Raw genomic sequence first — 7247 nt, forward strand, 5'->3', positions numbered from 1 at the left:
GCAAGTAATGTGCATGGGCTATTAGAGAATTGGCTTGGGAAGGCCTGTCTACCTACCACGGGCAAGCAAGTTATTTGCTGGGGCTATTACAGAATTGGCTTGTGCTGTAAGAGAATTGGTTTGGGAAGGCCTGTCTACCTACCAGGGGCAAGCAAGTAATTTGCTGGGACTATTACAGAATAGGCTTGGGAAAGCCTGTCAACCTACCAGGGGCAAGCAAGTAATTTGCTGGGGCTATTACAGAATAGGCTTGGGAAGGCCTGTCTACCTACCAGGGGCAAGCAAGTAATTTGCTGGGACTATTACAGAATAGGCTTGGGAAAGCCTGTCTACCTACCAGGGGCAAGCAAGTAATTTGCTGGGACTATTACAGAATAGGCTTGGGAAAGCCTGTCAACCTACCAGGGGCAAGCAAGTAATTTGCCGGGGCTATTACAGAATAGGCTTGGGAAGGCCTGTCTACCTACCAGGGGCAAGCAAGTAATTTGCTGGGACTATTACAGAATAGGCTTGGGAAAGCCTGTCTACCTACCAGGGGCAAGCAAGTAATGTGCATGGGCTATTAGAGAATTGGCTTGGGAAGGCCTGTCTACCTACCAGGGGCAAGCAAGTAATGTGCAGGGGCTATTAGATAATTGGCTTGGGCTATAAGAGAATTGGTTTGGGAAGGCCTGTCTACCTACCATGGGCAAGCAAGTAATTTGCTGGGACTATTACAGAATAGGCTTGGGAAAGCCTGTCTACCTACCAGGGGCAAGCAAGTAATTTGCTGGGACTATTACAGAATAGGCTTGGGAAAGTCTGTCTACCTACCAGGTGCAAGCAAGTAATTTGCTGGGACTATTACAGAATAGGCTTGGGAAAGCCTGTCTACCTACCAGGGACAAGCAAGTAATGTGCACGGGCTATTAGATAATTGGCTTGGGAAGGCCTGTCTACCTACCAGGGGCAAGCAAGTAATTTGCTGGGGCTATTACAGAATAGGCTTGGGAAGGCCTGTCTACCTACCAGGGGCAAGCAAGTAATTTGCTGGGGCTATTCGAGAATTGGCTTGTGCTGTAAGAGAATTGGTTTGGGAAGGCCTGTCTACCTACCAGGGGCAAGCAAGTAATTTGCTGGGACTAATACAGAATAGGCTTGGGAAGGCCTGTCTACATACAAGTGGCAAGCAAGTAATTTGCTGGGGCTATCACAGAATATGTTTGGGAAGGCCTGTCTACTTACCAGGGAAAAAGCAAGTAACTTGCTGGGACTATTACAGAATAAACTTGGGAAAGCCTGTCTACCTACCAGGGGCAAGCAAGTAATGTGCAGGGGGTATTAGAGAATTGGCTTGGGATATAAGAGAATTGGCACGGGAAGGCCAGTCGACCTACCAGGGAGAAGTAAGTCATGGGCTGAGGCAATGAGAGAATAGGCTTGGGAAGGGCAGTCTGCCGACCAGGGGCAAGCAAGTAATTTGCTGGGACTATTACAGAATAGGCTTGGGAAAGCCTGTCTACCTACCAGGGGCAAGCAAGTAATTTGCTGGGACTATTACAGAATAGGCTTGGGAAAGTCTGTCTACCTACCAGGTGCAAGCAAGTAATGTGCATGGGCTATTAGAGAATTGGCTTGGGAAGGCCTGTCTACCTACCAGGGGCAAGCAACTAATGTGCAGGGGCTATTAGAGAATTGGCTTGGGCTATTAGAGAATTGGTTTGGAAAGGCCTGTCTACCTACCAGGGGCAAGCAAGTAATTTGCTGGGACTATTACAGAATAGGCTTGGGAAAGCCTGTCTACCTACCAGGGGCAAGCAAGTAATGTGCAGGGGCTATTCGAGAATTGGCTTGTGCTATAAGAGAATTGGTTTGGGAAGGCCTGTCTACTTACCAGGGGCAAGCAAGTAATTTGCTGGGACTATTACAGAATAGGCTTGGGAAGGCCTGTCTACCTACCAGGGAGAAATAAGTCATGGGCTGAAGCGATGAGAGAATAGGCTTGGGAAGGCCTATCTACCTACCATAGCAAGCAAGTAATTTGCTGGGACTATTACAGAATAGGCTTGGGAAAGCCTGTCTACCTACCAGGGGCAAGCAAGTAATGTGCATGGGCTATGCAGGGGTTTTCAACCCAGTCCTCAAGGCACACTGTGGGTCCTGGTTTTTGTTCCAGCCGATCCAGCAGAGACAGTTGAACCAATGAGGCTTCTGCTAAAACAAGCCACACCTGACTGCAATCAACTGATTGCACTTGTAAAACACCAGATTGGGGAAAAAGTGTTGTCATCTTGTTTGGTAAGAATGAAATCCTGCACCCACAGTGTGCCTTAGTGGAATAGGTTGGGAACCCCTGTATTAGAGAATTGGCTTGGGAAGGCCTGTCTACCTACCACGGGCAAGCAAGTTATTTGCTGGGGCTATTACAGAATAGGCTTGGGAAGGCCTTTCTACCTACCAGGTACAAGCAAGTAATTTGCTGGGACTATTACAGAATAGGCTTGGGAAGGCCTGTCTACCTAACAGGGAGAAATAAGTCATGGGCTGAGGCGATGAGAGAATAGGCTTGGGAAGGCCTATCGACCTAACAGGGGCAAGCAAGTAATTTGCTGGGGCTATTCGAGAATTGGCTTGTGCTGTAAGAGAATTGGTTTGGGAAGGCCTGTCTACCTACCAGGGGCAAGCAAGTAATTTGCTGGGACTATTACAGAATAGGCTTGGGAAAGCCTGTCAACCTACCAGGGGCAAGCAAGTAATTTGCTGGGGCTATTACAGAATAGGCTTGGGAAGGCCTGTCTACCTACCAGGGGCAAGCAAGTAATTTGCTGGGACTATTACAGAATAGGCTTGGGAAAGCCTGTCTACCTACCAGGGGCAAGCAAGTAATTTGCTGGGACTATTACAGAATAGGCTTGGGAAAGCCTGTCAACCTACCAGGGGCAAGCAAGTAATTTGCCGGGGCTATTACAGAATAGGCTTGGGAAGGCCTGTCTACCTACCAGGGGCAAGCAAGTAATTTGCTGGGACTATTACAGAATAGGCTTGGGAAAGCCTGTCTACCTACCAGGGGCAAGCAAGTAATGTGCATGGGCTATTAGAGAATTGGCTTGGGAAGGCCTGTCTACCTACCAGGGGCAAGCAAGTAATGTGCAGGGGCTATTAGATAATTGGCTTGGGCTATAAGAGAATTGGTTTGGGAAGGCCTGTCTACCTACCATGGGCAAGCAAGTAATTTGCTGGGACTATTACAGAATAGGCTTGGGAAAGCCTGTCTACCTACCAGGGGCAAGCAAGTAATTTGCTGGGACTATTACAGAATAGGCTTGGGAAAGTCTGTCTACCTACCAGGTGCAAGCAAGTAATTTGCTGGGACTATTACAGAATAGGCTTGGGAAAGCCTGTCTACCTACCAGGGACAAGCAAGTAATGTGCACGGGCTATTAGATAATTGGCTTGGGAAGGCCTGTCTACCTACCAGGGGCAAGCAAGTAATTTGCTGGGGCTATTACAGAATAGGCTTGGGAAGGCCTGTCTACCTACCAGGGGCAAGCAAGTAATTTGCTGGGGCTATTCGAGAATTGGCTTGTGCTGTAAGAGAATTGGTTTGGGAAGGCCTGTCTACCTACCAGGGGCAAGCAAGTAATTTGCTGGGACTAATACAGAATAGGCTTGGGAAGGCCTGTCTACATACAAGTGGCAAGCAAGTAATTTGCTGGGGCTATCACAGAATATGTTTGGGAAGGCCTGTCTACTTACCAGGGAAAAAGCAAGTAACTTGCTGGGACTATTACAGAATAAACTTGGGAAAGCCTGTCTACCTACCAGGGGCAAGCAAGTAATGTGCAGGGGGTATTAGAGAATTGGCTTGGGATATAAGAGAATTGGCACGGGAAGGCCAGTCGACCTACCAGGGAGAAGTAAGTCATGGGCTGAGGCAATGAGAGAATAGGCTTGGGAAGGGCAGTCTGCCGACCAGGGGCAAGCAAGTAATTTGCTGGGACTATTACAGAATAGGCTTGGGAAAGCCTGTCTACCTACCAGGGGCAAGCAAGTAATTTGCTGGGACTATTACAGAATAGGCTTGGGAAAGTCTGTCTACCTACCAGGTGCAAGCAAGTAATGTGCATGGGCTATTAGAGAATTGGCTTGGGAAGGCCTGTCTACCTACCAGGGGCAAGCAACTAATGTGCAGGGGCTATTAGAGAATTGGCTTGGGCTATTAGAGAATTGGTTTGGAAAGGCCTGTCTACCTACCAGGGGCAAGCAAGTAATTTGCTGGGACTATTACAGAATAGGCTTGGGAAAGCCTGTCTACCTACCAGGGGCAAGCAAGTAATGTGCAGGGGCTATTCGAGAATTGGCTTGTGCTATAAGAGAATTGGTTTGGGAAGGCCTGTCTACTTACCAGGGGCAAGCAAGTAATTTGCTGGGACTATTACAGAATAGGCTTGGGAAGGCCTGTCTACCTACCAGGGAGAAATAAGTCATGGGCTGAAGCGATGAGAGAATAGGCTTGGGAAGGCCTATCTACCTACCATAGCAAGCAAGTAATTTGCTGGGACTATTACAGAATAGGCTTGGGAAAGCCTGTCTACCTACCAGGGGCAAGCAAGTAATGTGCATGGGCTATGCAGGGGTTTTCAACCCAGTCCTCAAGGCACACTGTGGGTCCTGGTTTTTGTTCCAGCCGATCCAGCAGAGACAGTTGAACCAATGAGGCTTCTGCTAAAACAAGCCACACCTGACTGCAATCAACTGATTGCACTTGTAAAACACCAGATTGGGGAAAAAGTGTTGTCATCTTGTTTGGTAAGAATGAAATCCTGCACCCACAGTGTGCCTTAGTGGAATAGGTTGGGAACCCCTGTATTAGAGAATTGGCTTGGGAAGGCCTGTCTACCTACCACGGGCAAGCAAGTTATTTGCTGGGGCTATTACAGAATAGGCTTGGGAAGGCCTTTCTACCTACCAGGTACAAGCAAGTAATTTGCTGGGACTATTACAGAATAGGCTTGGGAAGGCCTGTCTACCTAACAGGGAGAAATAAGTCATGGGCTGAGGCGATGAGAGAATAGGCTTGGGGAGGCCTATCGACCTAACAGGGGCAAGCAAGTAATTTGCTGGGGCTATTCGAGAATTGGCTTGTGCTGTAAGAGAATTGGTTTGGGAAGGCCTGTCTACCTACCAGGGGCAAGCAAGTAATTTGCTGGGACTATTACAGAATAGGCTTGGGAAAGCCTGTCAACCTACCAGGGGCAAGCAAGTAATTTGCTGGGGCTATTACAGAATAGGCTTGGGAAGGCCTGTCTACCTACCAGGGGCAAGCAAGTAATTTGCTGGGACTATTACAGAATAGGCTTGGGAAAGCCTGTCTACCTACCAGGGGCAAGCAAGTAATTTGCTGGGACTATTACAGAATAGGCTTGGGAAAGCCTGTCAACCTACCAGGGGCAAGCAAGTAATTTGCCGGGGCTATTACAGAATAGGCTTGGGAAGGCCTGTCTACCTACCAGGGGCAAGCAAGTAATTTGCTGGGACTATTACAGAATAGGCTTGGGAAAGCCTGTCTACCTACCAGGGGCAAGCAAGTAATGTGCATGGGCTATTAGAGAATTGGCTTGGGAAGGCCTGTCTACCTACCAGGGGCAAGCAAGTAATGTGCAGGGGCTATTAGATAATTGGCTTGGGCTATAAGAGAATTGGTTTGGGAAGGCCTGTCTACCTACCATGGGCAAGCAAGTAATTTGCTGGGACTATTACAGAATAGGCTTGGGAAAGCCTGTCTACCTACCAGGGGCAAGCAAGTAATTTGCTGGGACTATTACAGAATAGGCTTGGGAAAGTCTTTCTACCTACCAGGTGCAAGCAAGTAATTTGCTGGGACTATTACAGAATAGGCTTGGGAAAGCCTGTCTACCTACCAGGGACAAGCAAGTAATGTGCACGGGCTATTAGATAATTGGCTTGGGAAGGCCTGTCTACCTACCAGGGGCAAGCAAGTAATTTGCTGGGGCTATTACAGAATAGGCTTGGGAAGGCCTGTCTACCTACCAGGGGCAAGCAAGTAATTTGCTGGGGCTATTCGAGAATTGGCTTGTGCTGTAAGAGAATTGGTTTGGGAAGGCCTGTCTACCTACCAGGGGCAAGCAAGTAATTTGCTGGGACTAATACAGAATAGGCTTGGGAAGGCCTGTCTACATACAAGTGGCAAGCAAGTAATTTGCTGGGGCTATCACAGAATATGTTTGGGAAGGCCTGTCTACTTACCAGGGAAAAAGCAAGTAACTTGCTGGGACTATTACAGAATAAACTTGGGAAAGCCTGTCTACCTACCAGGGGCAAGCAAGTAATGTGCAGGGGGTATTAGAGAATTGGCTTGGGATATAAGAGAATTGGCACGGGAAGGCCAGTCGACCTACCAGGGAGAAGTAAGTCATGGGCTGAGGCAATGAGAGAATAGGCTTGGGAAGGGCAGTCTGCCGACCAGGGGCAAGCAAGTAATTTGCAGGGGCTATGAGAGAAAAGGCTTGGGAAAGCCTGTCTACCTACCAGGGGCAAGCAAGTAATGTGCTGGGGCTATTCGAGAATTGGCTTGGGCTATAAGAGAATTGGTTTGGGAAGGCCTGTCTACCTACCAGGGGCAAGCAAGTAATGTGCTGGGGCTATTCGAGAATTGGCTTGGGCTATAAGAGAATTGGTTTGGGAAGGCCTGTCTACCTACCAGGGGCAAGCAAGTAATTTGCTGGGACTATTACAGAATAGGCTTGGGAAAGCCTGTCTACCTACCAGGGGCAAGCAAGTAATTTGCTGGGACTATTACAGAATTGTCTTGGGAAAGCCTGTCTACCTACCAGGGGCAAGCAAGTAATGTGCAGGGGCTATTAGAGAATAGGCTTGGGAAAGCCTGTCTACCTACCTGGAGCAAGCAAGTAATGTGCACGGGCTATTAGAGAATTGGCTTGGGAAGGCCTGTCTACCTACCAGGGGCAAGCAAGTAATTTGCTGGGGCTATTACAGAATAGGCTTGGGAAGGCCTGTCTACCTACCAGGGACAAGCAAGTAATGTGCAGGGGCTATTAGAGAATTGGGTTGTGCTGTAAGAGAATTGGTTTGGGAAGGCCTGTCTACCTACCAGGGGCAAGCAAGTAATGTGCAGGGGCTATTCGAGAATTGGCTTGGGCTATAAGAGAATTGGTTTGGGAAGGCCTGTCTACTTACCAGGGGCAAGCAAGTAATTTGCTGGGACTATTACAGAATAGGCTTGGGAA

Source organism: Corythoichthys intestinalis, unplaced genomic scaffold (assembly GCF_030265065.1).
Source record: "Corythoichthys intestinalis isolate RoL2023-P3 unplaced genomic scaffold, ASM3026506v1 HiC_scaffold_30, whole genome shotgun sequence".
Classification (NCBI taxonomy): Eukaryota; Metazoa; Chordata; class Actinopteri; order Syngnathiformes; family Syngnathidae; genus Corythoichthys; species Corythoichthys intestinalis.